Genomic DNA, 17548 nt, shown 5'->3' on the forward strand with positions numbered 1-17548 from the left:
GTTTTTGGCGAACAAGAGTGTATTTATGAAGATGCAACAGAATGGAATATAACTTTTGAAAGTTTTTCATGGGGACGACAACACAATGATTGGTCTTAGTTTTTCAGGAAGCTTTGTTGATCATAATATCAAAGCGCAAGGTACGAGAACGATGCCATTAATGCTTTATCAATCTCTCTCTTTGATACTATTCTTAAAGTTTTGAATAAGAAGATCGTGCTTATGCAAGACTAGAGTATAATGTGTGCTCTTTGATATGTCCATTGAGTTTTCATGTGTTCGAGTAAAAGTTTGGATACTAGTCTCAATGGCATGTATCGATAATCAGAACCGTTCTTTTGCCAAACGTCGTGTTGATCAGACTGTCGAGGATGAAGCTGTAGACGTGAGCTCCCTCACTCATCGCCGTCTTTCCTCTATATTTTCCATCGATGTTGCCAATAAGGTTACTGTGGATGGATCCTACAAAGACTAACTGTATCAAAAGGAATTTAGGTGCTCATGCAACCAAACAGAAGGAAGAAGCCATGTTTAAGTAATCTCTTTTTGGCATCTTGGAAGGGTAGGGTGAAAGGTTTTAGAACCAAGGAGGGGATGAAATCAATAAAGGAAATATTGGTTCAACATGTGTACTTGCATAGAGAGCTTGTGTTGTGAGAGAATTATCTGACTTATCTTTCACAACACAGGCCAAATTGTAAGTGACTTCATTGAAAATTTATATTTTATAATCAGATAACTTCCTGAACCTCAATGTCTTTATTTTTATTTTCAGATATATATCCTTCATCTTATGAGCAGTGGCAACCTACCAAATGCATTTTAGGATTCTTGGATGTGTTACATGGGTCCATAGGAGAGTTGCAATATCAAGGTAGATCGGTAGCACAGTTAGCTCAATCAGGAGTCTTTTTCTATGATCATTTTTACCAACTATTGGATAAAGCCAACACACATGGTGTGTTGAAGAAACTATCTCTCCCAACATGGAATACCATTGATTGGCCAATTCCTCAGGGTGCTGTAATAGAGTCATATAGAGCCAAGTTGTTTTGAGAAGTACAACGATCCTTACGGCCAAGGATTGCTAGTAGAATCAACAAAATAGCTATTTGTATGCCAATAAGTCTTTGTAGATCTATTCAATTAAACTTCTATCAAGATTTGCAAGATGATGCTCACTTATAATGCAAATGGTGCTGAAATAATTCCTGACTTCTTGGATTATGGTTGGGACATGATAACATCCAACCAAGTATATTGTGAGGTTGTGCATAGCTCCATTAAACTTACGTACATGATTGCCACTCAAAATTTCAAATTAACATTTTACTATAAATGCAGTAGAATGATTGGGAACCAATTGATTCCACTGGATCAAGATTTGAACTCTTTTGTTCCTGAGAATGAAGCACTGGATATCACCATTAACAAGAATGACAATTTATTGGGAATTATATCACTCAGACAATGCTGCACACTCACTTAATTACACCAAGACATTCAAGTGGAGACAAAGGGTAGTGTTGCAAAAAGATTCTCATTCATTCTGAATAACAAGAAGGTAAACAAAGAGTTGAATATGACCCAATGTTTTTTATTTATTCTTGAACGAATTATTGATTAACACTACATGTTGACAGGTATTGCAACAAAGGGAAAGGAGAATTTTGTGTAGAGATATCCTAAATGGAATTATTGAGATAATTCAAAATTCATGATTATAGGTACGAAATGATTATTTACATAGTATACAATTGTGAGGAAATGGATAAAAATTATACATTATATTGTCAAAAAATCTCATGATTCTCAGACAATCAGTGCCGTTCCGACGATGGTGGATGATCCTATGAAGAAGGTTGACCAAGGAGCTTCTGTTGTGCCTTTTCCTCATCCATCACCTTCTCTTCCATGTTCTGATCTCGCCTTCACTCTAGTAGTTGAACCTTTCTAGGCTCATATTGTTGGAATTAGAGAAGCTCTACTATAGTTTTGGCTCTAAAGTTATAGCCATAATGAGCATTGTAACTATATTTTTTATCATTTACAAACAACAATGGAGAATCAATTTCTTTGGTATTGTAACAATTTGTCATTAAAAGTTTGTAATAGATACATCCATATTCATGAGTCAACTCTCTCTCTCTCTCTCTCTCTCTCTCTCTCTCTCTCTCTGTGGATTACAAACTAGAGTCTCGTATATAGTTGAATTTTGTTAAACAACATTATGTGTTACAAACTTCCAAGAGTACAATGTGACTCAACTCAAATAGAGGCTCTAAAGTTTGTAAAGGATTCTCAGGTCCAACATCAGTAAATGGATGGGGAAGGGGCTCACGATCCTCACATCTAGGCTCAGTAGTTTGAGGGGCTGGATGAGGGGCCTCATGTCCAAGTTAAGTGGATTGTGGAGGCATCTGAGGTTGGGCCTTAGGGCCCTTTAGTCCTATCAAGGGTTCCTCATCGTGCTCTGGAGTGAGGTCCTCCATCAATTTTGAGCTCTGTCCCTCATCTAATTTCTTAGAGCTTTCCTCCTCCCTACTTTTATCTTGTGGTAATGAGGAGGCATATTAAAGGAGATCTACAATCATCCTAGCTCTGAAGTTTAAGACAAATTGATCATCATAGCTTTCTTCTGTCATCTGCAGATACATAAACAAAAACTTTAGTTTCACGTTCTGTGTTAACATTTATGTTATGTATAAATTTTAAGTGCATCAATAATGGTACCACAGGGACCCACTGTATCTCCTGTTAAGTAAGCCTCCAAAATGTACTTGGTGTTCATAAGGAACCTCCATTCACAAGAGTGGGCATCGTACTATTGTGGTGTCTGTGAACCATCCAGTCGCTTTTTGTAAGCATAAAATTATTCTAGTTAATTTTAAAAAAGTATTGAGAGGGCAAAGGATTTTATGTCTTACATCTGCCAAAAAGCATTGATATTTTTGTTAAAATTACATGCTTTGGTAATCATCGGCAATGTTTGGAAAGCAGTGATGCAAAAATCGATTGCAAAAGATAGTCTCTTTAGACCAGTGCTAGTTGCATATGTGAGTGTGAACAAATTTCTACAAAATAGATAATTTGTTATTTTAAAAAATGCGATACTTATTTTATGCATTGCAAATTCACTTATAGATCGATCTCTCAATGAGTATGTGTAACTGAATTGAAGTACTCTTTGGTGTTGTAACAATTTGTCATTAAAATTTTGTAATAGATACATTTATATTCATGAGTCAACTCTCTCTCTCGCTATGGATTACAAACTAGAGTCTCATATATAGATGAATTTCATTAAACGTTGTTATGCGTTACAAACTTCCAATAGTACAATGTGCCTCAACTCAACTAGAGGCTCTGAAGTTTGTAAAGGATTCTCAGGTCCAACATCAGTAAATGGATGGGGAAGGGGCTCATGATCCTCACACCCAGGCTCAGTAGTTTGAGGGGCTGGATGAGGGGCCTCATGTCCAAGTTAAGTGGATTGTGAAGGCATATGAGGTTGGGCCTTAGGGCCCTTTAGTCCTATCAAGGGGTCCTCATCGTGCTCTAGAGTGAGGTCCTCCATCAATTTTGAGCTCTGTCCCTCATCTAATTTCTTAGAGCTTTCCTCCTCCCTACTTTTATCTTGTGGTAATGAGGAGGCATATTGAAGGAGATCTACGATCATCCTAGCTCTGAAGTTTAACACAAATTGATCATCATAGCTTTCTTTTGTCATCTATAGATACGTAAACAAAAACTTTAGTTTCATGTTCTATGTTAACATTTATGTTATGTATAAATTTTAAGTGCATCAATAATGGTACCATAGGGACCCACTGTATCTCCTGACAAATAAGTGTCCAAAATGTACTTGGTGTTCATAAGGAACCTCCATTCACAAGAGTGGGCATCGTACTATTGTGGTGTCTGTGAACCATCCAATCGCTTTTTGTAAGCATAAAATTATTCTAGTTAATTTTAAAAAAGTATTGAGAGGGCAAAGGATTGTATGTCTTACATCCAAGTGCAGCGGTTCAATTGCACCCAACTTAGATGAATTTTTTTTGTGAAAATCGATTGCAAAAGATAGTCTCTTTAGACCACTGCAAGTTGCATATGTGAGTGTGAACAACTTTCTACAAAATAAATAATTTGTTATTTTAAAAAAATGCGATACTTATTTTATGCATTGCAAATTCTTTTATAGATCGATCTCTCAATGAGTATGTGTAACTGAATTGAAGCACTCTTTGGTATTGTAACAATTTGTCATTACAATTTTGTAATAGATACATCCATATTCATGAGTCAACTCTCTCTCTCTCTCTCTCTCTCTCTCTCTCTCTGGATTACAAACTAGAGTCTCGTATATAGATGAATTTCATTAAATGTCATTATGCGTTACAAACTTCCAAGAGTACAATGTGCCTCAACTCAACTAGAGGCTCTGAAGTTTGTAAAGGATTCTCAGGTCCAACATCAGTAAATGGATGGGGAAGAGGCTCATGATCCTCACATCCAAGCTCAGTAGTTTGAGGGGCTCGATGAGGGGCCTCATGTCCAAGTTCAGTGGATTGTGGAGGCATTTGAGGTGCCTTAGGGCCCTTTAGTCTTATCAAGGGGTCCTCATCGTGCTCTAGAGTGAGGTCCTCCATCAATTTTGAGCTCTGCCCCTCATCTAATTTCTTAGATCTTTCCTCCTCCCCCCTTTTATCTTGTAGTAACGAGGAGGCATATTGAAGGAGATCTATGAACATTCTAGCTCTGAAGTTTAACACAAATTGATTATCATAGCTTTCTTCTATCATCTACAACAAATACATAATTAAAAACTTTAGTTTCACGTTCTGTGTTAACATTTATGTTATGTATAAATTTTAAGTGCATGAATAATGGTACTTATGGGACCCACTGTATATCTTAACAAATCAGCCTCCAAAATGTACTTGGTGTTCATAAGGAACCTCCATTCACAAGAGTGGACATCATACTATTGTGGTGTCTATGAACCATCGAGTCACTTGTAAGCATAAAATTATTCTAATTAATTTTAAAAAAGTATTGAGGGAAAAGGATTTTATGTCTTACGTCCAAGTGCAGAGGTTCAATTGAACCCAGCTTAGATGAATTTTTTTCGCAAAAATCAATTGCAAAAGATAGTCTCTTTAGACCAGTGCAAGTTGCATATGTGAGTGTGAACAACTTTCTATATTGTTATTTTAAAAAATTACGATACTTGTTTTATGCATTGCAAATTCACTTACAGATCGATCTCTCAATGAGTATGTGTAACTGAATCGAAGCAAAAGCACTCTTTTGATGGCAGATGTGTTATAGCTAAACTCCAATGTCGACTTCATTTGACTCATACTGTAAAGATTAGCATTGTGGATTGAAAATAACAATCTATCTCCTTATGTAATGTACTTACTAATCACTTACTTTGAATGGTAAGGGATGACAATTAGGGTCACAGATTCAAAATTGCAATATGTGAAACACTTCGCAAGCTAGTCCACTGGCTCCCTGGGATCCCTCATTTTGAAGGAGATAGCTGGGTCCACAATATGTACCATACCTTGAATCTCCTCATGTAACTTTTTTTTTAGAGTAAGCTGCAAATCAATAGAGGAATTCAGAATAGTGTTCAAAATAAGTGGTTGTCTAAATCGATATATAAAAAGAAAAACCTACCTGAGTCCTGCAAGGATAACTGTATCGGTAACTTGTCCTCCTATGTCTTTGATTACTTTGAGACAATCTTCTATTAGGGTAAACTCTTTCATTGACTCTTCATCTGCAAAACTTATCCTTACAGCAGGTCCCAATGTATTTAGATGCTCGAGAACATGTAGCTCTAGCTTTACAGTATCTAGATTAGCGAGTGAGGTATGAAGACGCTTGGTGTCCTTCTATTTCATCGTTTGCCCCTCCTTGAAGGCTTTTTTTGCTCTTGTTTTTATTCCATGAGTCACTTGAGTCACTTCCTCTATAGTCACCTCATCTTGTTTTGGCATTCGAGAAGGTGGTATAAGCAAAATGTCTCTCATCTTCATGTTTGTCATATCTGTAGCCTTCAGGAGTTTGTCATATCTCCATCAAACCATCTTTAAAGTGGTGATATATTTTGCCATGATTGTCACCCTATGGCTGTGGGCTGCAAGAAGAAATGTATCTTGAAAAAAATCTATGAAAAAGTTCCTCGGTAGCCACCTGCAATGCCCAAATAGTTGTTCTTTGCCACCGATATCCAAGGCCCACAAAGTTCATATCATCACAAACTTGCCTAACAAGCCTTTGAAAAGGAGATTTGGCAATACACAATCCCATGGCTTTTTGGGCTCTTCTTATCTCCATCAAAACACTGACTTTTTGTGTAAATCTTTCTCTTTTTTTCTTGTTTGAGAAGATGCATTGGCTTTCCTTTTCTTGGATGTGAATCCCGTCCTCTAGATGTTGCCAATTTTCCTATGGGTGGACCCTTGTCCCTCTTCCTAGTAGTAGCCTTCATCCTTGCCACTGTAATTGATGCTAAACTGCACCTAAAATCATAAAACATAAGCCTTAAGTCCTCTCGCTCTCTCTCTCTCTCTCTCTCATGAAAGGCATGATAGAACACAATGCAGGCATGAACAAAACATAGTTCTTTATCAAGTTTTATGTAGCCTTCTATTCCCTCTATCCTCTGATGCAACTATTGATGGATAGCATGGAGTAAACTCTACAATCAGTCTAGCATTATTAATTTATCAAAGTCAACATGCTAGTTCTGTGATGGAATGTTATATCACTGAAGATACCACCTGTTCTACTTTGGGAGATAGATAGAGAAAATGGTAGATATGCTCAACTTGAGGATCATCAGATATCACTGCCTATCATGTCTAGGGAAGACTAGAAAACTTCCTTGAAAAGGGTTTAAACACACATTAAAAACTTATTTTGGGGTTTCATGGAATAAGATAATTTGCATCATCCATGTGCAAGTTTGAATAAAATGATTTTGCATCTCTACCTCTGCCTGTCTATCTCTCTCCCCCTCTATCTTTCTCTCTGTTTGTCTCTCAGTTCCCCCCCCCTCTCTCTCTCTCTCTCTCTCTTAGTTCTACATGTGCACAACTTTGAATCTCTCTATGGGCAAGTCGGAGAAGATTTGCAGGGTCCTCTAGGGACAAGCTCATGTAGAATAAGGTGGCCCAGAAAGTCCCTACAATTGGTTGTTCTAAGCCGCTCTTATGCAACATGGATTCTAAGAAGGTAGAACATACAATCCCCCCCCCCCCCCTCTCTCTCTGTCTCCATCATCCGTTTTTTTTTTTCACAAAAAGAAGTTACGCTCAATTACGCATTAGCCCAAAACCCATACAATCTATCAACCTTCGAGGGTGCACTACTAAGAAACCTTACGTGTCACGTGCGTTCAAGGGGTATTTGAAAAACCCCTCAACTAAAACAAAATCCCCAATAAAGATACCCCACTTTACTTATGAACTAGTAACGGATTTTTTTCTAATGTTGAATTTAAAAACCCCTCCTGTTATTGTAAATTTGTTGAATTTTTTCCAAAAGTCATATTAAAATACCCCTCCTTTTGAATGCACGTGGTATTCTAAAATTTTGTGAGGTGAACCCCTCAAGCTATCAAGTGACTGATAATTAGTATGCATAGCCAAGATTCCTATCTGTCTCTCAATTCTCTTTCCCTCCCTCACTTCTCTCTCTCTCTCTCTCTCTCTCTCTCTCTCTCTCTCTCTCTCTCTCTCTCTCTCTCTCTCTCTCGATAATGAGCTTAGGAAAGATATGATAAGACTTTTGACTATGGCTAGCTTGTGGGTTGATATCTTGAAGAGTCACAAAGAAAGCTATGGGCTGTGGTTTCGTAGTATTTTGAGGTTGATTGTTCTCTGAGTTGTTAAGAGAAGTTCAGGCCTCTCTCTCTCTCTCTCTCTCTCTCTCTCTCTCTCTCTCCCCCCTTGCGCTCCTACCTCCCACGTTGTGCTATAGTTGTTGCAGCCTCACTCGTTGCTGTAGCTCTGCCCGTCGCTGCAGCTCCCCTCCCCAGCCCACAACTCCCTTCTCCACCCCTCTGCTCCTGGTCTCCCTTCGCTTCCCCTCCGCTGCTGCTGCTGCTCCCCCCCCGCCTGCAGCAGCGCTTGCTGCCCCCCCCCACCTGCAGCTTTGCCCGCCTCCTTCTCCTTCTCTCCCCCGCTTCTACTCCACCCTAGCCCCTCCACCTGCATCTCTCACAACCCCTCCGCCTATAGCTCCCTCCCTCCCTATCTAGCCTCGCCAGCAGCACCCCCCTCCCCACTTACCCTCAGTCCTCAGCTCACCCCGCCTACCCTCCTCACCTACCCTACTACCCTCAGCTCACCTCACCACCCTTAGCCCTTCTATTCTCCTCTCTTGTATCGCTGCTCTCTAGGTGGGCTTGAGCCTCGTGTCAGCCCCCTGGGGGTTCCTCCCGTCATGGGGGGAGGGTACATGGTCCCGCTCCTGCTCACACTCCCACTCCTATAGTAAGAGTATGACCTACACCAAACACGGGTCTATCTATTGAACGAAATGGGGAAAGGTGGCAAGGATACAGATAAAGCCACCAAGAAAGATGACAACAAAGGCGAGAAACAAACACAAGTGAGACTCGAAGATGTGAACACACGCTACAACCATAGTGGACTCGGAGTGGACAGCAAGGAAAAGGTGGGACCCACATTTGCCTCAGCTTCAGTCACATCTTCAGCTTCAGTTTTAGCTTCAGCTTCAGTTTTAGCTTCAGCTTCTCAGTCTTAGCCTCTCACCTATACATCCTCATCTTTAGCCTTAGCGCCAGGCTCAGCTTCAGCTTTAGTGTTAGCTCTAGTTCCAGTTTCAACCCACTTATGCCTATAGTTATAGCTACTGGCTTTGACACACCCCTACCCATGACATCAATTGCTCCACCCTCCCCTAGGATAGAGGAATTGCCACTGCCACCATCTCTCCCTTCTTCTCTTGCTACAGTTCTCTCTCCAATTATGACACCTACTTTGGAGGGGTCATAAACTGTCCCACACTACTCGACCTTTCTCTCCCCTTTGCCTCTCAATCATCCCATGCTCCCACACTCTGTTGGGATTTCCTCCTCTAGGCCACTATCGTCTCCATATTGTACCCATCTCACCCAATCACCCAGCCTCTAGTCTCATCCTCACACTTTCAAGCCATAGTCCTTTCAGTTTTCGTTAGAGCAAGGACGAGCTGACCCATCAGAGACTTGGGAGTACTTGCTGATGGAGGTCCAGAGCATCCAAGAGCACGAGAGGGAGATGTCACACTTCGCATAGGAGTACAGATGCTTCTGAGAAAGCATGTGTGCCTCAGGATCTATGGAGCGCTCTAAGGTGGATGGAACCTATGTGGAGACATGATGAAGAGAATGCTCATGACATGTACCTCAATTCAATTAGGTTCCAAGATAGATTAGCTTGGACTCATAAACAGAATCTTGAGTGAATGTGCATTCCTCTATTGCAATGTGTTTTATTGATATTACTTCAAATGAACCTCCCTTTTATAGGTGAGGGTACTTACATCCATATGCTTGCTCACATGTGGGATATGTCCTCCATGCCATGTGGCAGCTTGCCCTTTACTCATACCTTTGCTCTACATGTGCTCATGGCACCACAACTCTCAACATGCGTGCCTCAGGATCTATGGAGCGCTCTAAGGTAGATGGAACCTGTGTGGAGACATGATGAAGAGAATGCTCATGACATGTACCTCAAGTCAATTAGGTTCCAAGATAGATTAGCTTGGACTCATAAACAGAATCTTGAGTGAATGTGCATTCCCCTATTGCAATGTGTTTTATTGATATTACTTCAAATGAACCTCCCTTTTATAGGTGAGGCTACTTACATCCATATGCTTGCTCACATGTGGGATATGTCCTCCATGCGATGTGGCAGCTTGCCCTTTACTCATACCTTTGCTCTACATGTGCTCATGGCACCACAACTCTCAACACCTCCCCTTGGTGCCATGATCCTTTGGCTACTGCAAGGTGGTCAGATGTGAGTTACAAATCCATCACCTCCCCTTAGTGCATGCATTGCTACTTAAGATGGTTAAGTGTGGTTTACATGTCAATACCTCCCCTGGGTGCCTTCATAGCTACTCTCAGGTGGTCAGGCTTGATTACAAAATATAAGCAAGGTTGGCAAGGTTTTTGTTTCTCAATACATGTTGTTCCTATCATTTTGCTCATGGCTTGATGATGACTCCACGTAGTTGACTTGTTGGTTCTTTAATTTGTAATCTTCTTCCTTGTGTAGCTTCCTACATGATGCTTTTTTCTTCCATATGCCTTGATGCTTTATGTGTGGATGCCATGCTTTGTGCTTTTGGCATGCTTATGACAATGATGTGTGCATTCATGCTTTTCTTTTCCATTTGTTGCAAAGGTCTTACCATGAGCTTTATTTTGCTTCAATGGTAGTGTCTAATTGCATACAATGATTTTGATCTGATAGGCGCATAGAGCTCGATCACTTTTCCTTTTTGGAGCATGGCTAAATTCTTCTTGGATTGCAAGTTATGCCTTGTCGAAGTTTGTGTGAAGAAGAGGGGGTCTTGATGATGTGGCACAGGGATTCACATGCAGAATTCAAACTGTGCTTACAAAGGGATTGTGCTTGGGTGGCACTGTTGACTGTGCATGCTTATGTGGCAGTTAACCAACCCTAACTCTAACAATGGTGGGTTAAGTTAACCAAACAATGATTGAGTCTTATCTACCACGTGTCACTTTGTAGACTAACCCAAGGTGAGTGGCTTATCTACCACGTGTCTCTACCTTAGGCTGCCATGTGTCCTAAGGTTAGGACCTTAGAACATAAGGAAATGGAAGCTTTGAAGCTTCTTGCAGCCGATGACGACGAGAAAGACGAAATGGCATCGAAGGCGCAGAGGAGAGTCGGCGGGTGTCAGGATGTCGACGCTGGAGGCTATCATGGCCTTGTTGGAGCGGGTTGGAGTCGTCGTTTGCCAGAGAACTAGTTCATCAGAACAACCGCCTTGGAGTCATTGTGCAGAATGTGGAGTCTCACGTCTGTGTGGAGAGGCTTGTTGGTTGGGGATCGCAGCTGCGCTCTGATGAGTACGCCACAATGGAACCAATCAGCTTCTTCTAGTCTCCTTCTAGTTTTCTTAGAATGGAACGATCTCCTTCTATAGTTATTCGGGTATTGTAGAGGCTGTTCAAAGCTCTATAGTAAACTATAGGCAGGCATAGGCAGCTGGTTGCAGGGAGCTTGTTTGTTGAAGGTGCGTCAGGCTTTTGGAGTTGTGTAGCATGCGGGCTCTGTGTGATGTTGCTGGAGCTTGGAGGCCGTAGGCTGATGGAGAGGCTTTTGTTGTCAGCCATGAGCGCCGTATGAAGGCTGAGGCAAAGATTGGAGCCTATGGAGTCGTAGATGCTACTTCAGATTTGATGCTCATGCAGCTTGTGGCATCGCTAGCTGCACTGCAGTATGGTGCTTTCCCTCTCCCTCAAAGAGCCTCACTCATGAATTTCTCACAAGAAGAATCAAAATGAGCCGAAACCTATGGACGGAATTTTCTCACAAAGATCACTCAAGAAAAAAAAACTCACTCTAAAACTGAAACTAACCTAGGAGAAAAACATGAGTTCCTAAGGCATGCCTACAACTAATCTAGGAATGGGAGCAATCCTAGTGAACTACTAATGAGCTAAACTAGGAGAGCTAAACCTATGCTCTGATACCATGAGAAAGCATGCGTGCCTCAGGATCTATGGCTCAGGGGGGTCACTATGTATAAACCCTCTATATCACGTGCGTTCAAGGCCTATATTTAAAATCCCTTATCTGTAAATTTTTTCATTAATAAAATGTACCCCTTTTCTATACAAATCTGTAAATTTTTTCCAAAACTATTTTAAATAGTCCCTTATGTATATTTATTTCTGTAAATTTTAGGAATAAAAAATATCCTTCTTTTGAACTCACGTGATAGGGTTACATATGATGAGTGACCCCCCCGAGATCTATGGAGCGCTCTAAGGTGGCTGGAACCTGTGTGGAGACATGATGAAGAGAATGCTCATGACATGTACCTCAAGTCAATTAGGTTCCAAGATAGATTAGCTTGGACTCATAAACAAAATATTGAGTGAATGTGCATTCCTCTATTGCAATGTGTTTTATTGATATTACTTCAAATGAACCTCCCTTTTATAGGTGAGGGTACTTACATCCATATGCTTGCTCACATGTGGGATATGTCCTCCATGCCATGTGGCAGCTTGCCCTTTACTCATACCTTTGCTCTACATGTGCTCATGGCACCACAACTCTCAATAGCTTCACCCATGAGCAGGCATGTCTCATACAAGAGAAGTATCAAGCTATCCGAGTCCAAGCTGATCTTATTCAGGGGCTCAGATAGGAGATCTCACAGCTCCGATAGGAGGTCACTACCATATGTACAGTCCCAGGGAGCACCCTTGTTGTGGAGGCACAGATCGTGAGCATGCAATCTACCATCGAGGAGACGTCTAGATGGGTTGACGTATCCAAATGGGAACATGTAAGGGTAACCATTTTGGCTACCCTCCTAGAGCAGTAGTAGAGAGCCAGCAAGGCTCTCAACATTAGAGTACGTGGGATTCCACGCACTGAGGCTACACTGATGGCAGATGCATAGGCCTTTGTGACCACTACCCTAGGGGAGATTGAGCACAGGATTGAGAGAGCATGGTGGGTTGGGAGGGACCCCAACTGAGAGTAGCCCCTCATCATATGGTTCCATGACACCAAGGCATGAATTTTGGCTTTACGACGTAGGTCAGCCTTACGAGACCAGCCAATGATCTCCATGGATGAGGACCTCACTCCACTATAGGTTGAGGAGAGGCATTTTTTGTTGCAGCAGCGGGATCAGGCCTGCAAGGAGGGGAAGTGGGTAGTAGTATGAGATGGATGACTCCTTACAGGCCCCTGTCGAGCACCCACCTCTCCTACCGCATAGGGAGGCGGGGTCTATGAGACCCAGACATCAAGAACCTATCCTGTACCATCTGGAACTATAATGGTACCTTATGGTCAAAACCAGGGAACTTCTCAGAATCCTATACAGGTCCGACATAGTCTTTTACACAGAGACACATCAGAGTCCAAAGCGCCCACTACTAGTAGTCAGCGGGTATACATGGGAGTCTGCCTACAGAGATGAGACAAGGGATATAAGAGGGGTTCGAGGGTGAGGAGTCGCAGTCCTTTATAGATCCACACTTTTGGGGGCCATCTCAGTGGAGTAGAGAGGTCCACACTCCAGGTTTCTCTAGATCCTGATTCGACACATGGATAGCCGGGATTTGTTTATTGCAGTTTGCTCCTTCCCTGCCAAGACCTCTCGCTTTGCCAGAGATACTCAAGGGGAGGATGAGACATCCCAATTCGTTGCTCTTTACTAGTCCATTGTTGACTTCTCTAGCCATGGGGAAGTCCTCCTAGTTGGGGACTTCAATGCAAGGATAGGGGCTTGTTAGGCACCATTTCTCGACTTCAGGGATGATTCCACTCTACTGCCAGACATTGACCTTGAGGAGGCAGGTATGCTACGAGTTCTAACACTACTACACATGGATCCTATTGCGACGTTTACGTACCGACGCTTAGCGCGGATGGGGCACTAATCGTCGGTATGAAAAGCGCGTCCCGTAAAGCGTCGCTATATAGCGACGTTAAGCAAAAGTCGCTATATAGCGACGGTTATAAAGGTCGCTATATAGCGACTTTTAAGAGTCGCTATATAGCGACACTAAGATACTATGTTATAGCGACGTTTTTCAGAGATGTTTTTTACTCATATAGGCCTTAAAAGTTAGTTTTTTCCAATGACAAAATTTTTTAAATTTTCATACATGTTTAATCTCATAGAGAATAAAAATACGAGAGCATGTACATGTTTGATCCTTTAAAAGAATAAAAGTACAAGAACATGTACATCAAGTTCGAAGCTCATATATTCATGTCTATGTTTGAGAGTTGGTTTCATCCTGAACCAAGTCTAGTGTGCCAAACAAGTCTATCTCCAACTCTATATTGAGTTGATCTCCTATATCATCATCGTACGTTCACCATAGACTTGATCATCTTCTTCAATAAAGTCGGGTGATTCTTGATGATTGTCATCTTCTTCCTCAATATCATGATCTCCATCTTCCTCCCATATGATGTCATTATGCACATCTTCGTCCTGGCTCATATTGTGATCTTCATCTTCTTCTCTAAATCCATTTGGATCAATTGGATCCGGCATTGGTAGTGGCATCTCCATATCCACATGATCTCTATCTTCATATCCACATTGGTAGTGTGAAGGAATATGCACACCACCCTCCTCATCCTGTCTCAAGATTTCGTGTCATGTACGCATGCAATATTAATCATGAACTCAAATAGCAATGACTTTTTGATGATCCATCACCATGTGCACCACCATGTCCCTTCTATCTGCACACCTCTAAAGTCACAATACAAAATGCAAGGAAATCCTTTAAGATCCAAAAATTAGCCACCCATGAGCTCCTTCCCTCTCTTCTTAGATCAAGTGCCTTGAATTGATACTTTTAAGGTATAAGTGTCGCTATATAGCGACACTTAGGGTTAAAGGTCGTTATATAGCCACTTTTAGGGTTAAAAGTCGCTATATAGCGACTTTTAGGGTTAAACGTCGCTATATAGCGACTTTTAGGGTTTGATATTTTTAATGTTAAAGGTCGCTATATAGCGACACTAAAGAGTCGCTATATAGCGACGGAAAAGCATCGCTATATAGCGACGAAAAAGCGTCGCTATATAGCGACGCTGTGGATTTAAACCAAAACCCGTCGCGATGCGCGACGCTTTCTTTTGCACTCTCTAATTTCTATTGTAAGCAAAGCGATCTCTCCTCCCACCTATTTCCGACGACCTCCCACTCCATTCTCCACTCCTCACCACTACTCACCCCTCTCCTAGCTCTTGTGCTCCCCCTCCACCCTTCTCCCTCTTTGGTTTCTTGAAAGGAAGTTTTTGAAGAGGTGAGTCTCTTTGAACAATGTAGGTAGGTTTTCTGTGAGATTTCATTTTGTGAGTGCTTATCCTTGTATTGCTAAAGCTCCTTACTAGTTTTCATGCTTGATTACTAGTTTTCATGCTTGATTTCAAAGGATTGAAACAAAAAATGAGATTTTAAGAAAGAAAGAAGACTCTTCTCTTTTGTAGGGCCAGTCCACAAAACACCGAGCGGGACGTACTATTCCAAGTAAGTGCTTCCTCTTTTTTCCATTTGTTATTTTTCTAATTTGCATTGGCTTGCAGCTAGTGCCTTAAGTGCTAGCTGCAGTGATGGGCGTAGGAACCTTCTCTTCCCCTCTCTTCCCTCTTCTCTCCTCTTCTTTCCCTCCTCTCCTTCTCCTTCTCCTTCTCCTTCAATCTTTCAATCTCTTTCCCCCTCTTTTTTCCTCTTTCGTTTCCCTCTTCTTCTCCTCTTTCCCCCCCTCTTTTCCCTCTTTCATGCTTATGTTCTTATGCTCATGCATAAGGATAAGCATAAGCATGAGCATAAAAGAAGGAGACATATGTCTCTTTTTCCCTCTTTCCTTTTCCTCTTCTTCTCTCTTTCTTTCCCTCTTTCCCCTTTTCCAATCTCTCTTTTCTTTCCCTCTTCTTCTATCTTCTCCTCTTTCCCCTCCTCTTTTCCCTCTTTCATGCTCATGCTCTCAGCTTATGCATGAGCATAAGAGCATGAGCATGAAAGAGGGAAAAGAGGAGGGGAAAGAGGAGAAGAGAGAAGCTTATGCATAAGACTCCTCTTATGCATGAGCATAAGAGAAGGAGACATATGCTCATGCTTATGCTTATGCATGAGCATAAGAGAAGGAGACATATGCTCATGCATAAGCATGAGCATATGTCTCTTTTTCCCTCTTTCCTTTCCCTCTTCTTCTCTCTTTCTTTCCCTCTTTCCCCTTTTTCAATTTCTCTTTCCTTTCCCTCTTCTTCTCTCTTCTCCTCTTTCCCCCCCTCTTTCATGCTCATGCTCTTATGCTCATGCATAAGCATAAGCATAAGCATAAGAAAAGGAGACATATGCTCATGCTTATGCTTATGCTTATGCATGAGCATAAGAGAAGGAGACATATGCTCATGCATAAGCATGAGCATATGTCTCTTTTTCCCTCTTTACTTTCCCTCTTCTTCTCTCTTCCTCTCTTTTTCCCCCTCTTTTCCCTCTTTCATGCTCATTCTCTTATGCTCATGCATACGCATAAGCATGAGCATAATGCTTATGCTTATGCATAAGCATAAGAGAAGGAGACATATGCTCATGCTTATGCTTATGCATGAGCATAAGAGAAGGAGACATATGCTCATGCATGAGCATATGTCTCTTTTTCCCTCTTTACTTTCCCTCTTCTTCTCTCTTTCTTTCCCTCTTTCCCCCTTTCCAATCCCTCTTTCCGTTCCCTCTTCTTCTCTCTTCTCCTCTTTTCCACCCTCTTTTCCCTCTTTCATGCTCATGTTCTTATGCTCATACATAATCATAAGCATAAGCATGAGCATATGTCTCCTTCTCTTATTCTTATGCTTATGCATATGCATAAGACTCCTCTTATGCATATGCATAAGCATAAGCATAAGAGAAGGAGACATATGCTCATGCTTATGCTTATGCATGAGCATAAGAGAAGTAGACATATGCTCATGCATAAGCATGAGCATATGTCTCTTTTTCCCTCTTTACTTTCCCTCTTCTTCTCTCTTTCTTTCCCTCTTTCCCCCTTTCCAATCTCTCTTTCCGTTCCCTCTTCTTCTCTTCTCTTATGCATAAGCATAAGCATAAGCATAAGAGAAGGAGACATATGCTCATGCTTATGCTTACGCATGAGCATAAGAGAAGGAGACATATGCTCATGCATAAGCATGAGCATATGTCTCTTTTCCCCTCTTTACTTTTTGTAATAACAAACTTTCTTTTGTAATTTAAAAAAAAAAAGCATTAGTGGGGCAAAACAGGGCTTGCTATGGCCCTGTTAGGCCCCACTAATGCTGTTTTTTTTACTTCTGTTAATCGTCGCTATATAGCGACGTTTACCAGTGTCGCTATATAGCGACGATTAGTAGTGTCGCTATATAGCGACGTTTAACACCGTCGCTATATAGCGACGGTTCTTTTCCGACGGTTTTAGCGACTTTTATAACGACGTTTGCGCCCGTGAAAAAAAAAAATTTTAATGTAAAAAGCGTCGGTATTTTCGTCGGAAAATGGCCTATGCCTTGTAGTGTAACAGACGAGGATCACTCACATTTTATGGACAGGCCCTATTAAACCTCAGTAGGATGCATGATCTTATTATCTATAATGGTCTTGACAGATGGCCTACATTAGGTGGCTTCACTTGATTTCGGCGTATTCACTGCACAACAATTCATATTGCTCGATGAAGGCAACATCCCACTAGTCATTTGGAAATGGCATTTTACCCACACACCTAGATGAA

At 41.4% G+C, this 17548-nt stretch overlaps 1 pseudogene; it reads left to right on the forward strand.

Moving 5' to 3' along the window:
• Positions 1-307: 307 nt before the first annotated feature.
• Positions 308-1721, forward strand: LOC147883183 (uncharacterized; annotated as a pseudogene).
• The last annotated feature ends 15827 nt before the right edge of the window (positions 1722-17548 follow it).

This window comes from Dipteris shenzhenensis, chromosome 28 (assembly GCF_047967505.1).
Source record: "Dipteris shenzhenensis isolate YYH24624 ecotype China chromosome 28, Dip_SZ_1.0, whole genome shotgun sequence".
Taxonomy (NCBI): domain Eukaryota; kingdom Viridiplantae; phylum Streptophyta; class Polypodiopsida; order Gleicheniales; family Dipteridaceae; genus Dipteris; species Dipteris shenzhenensis.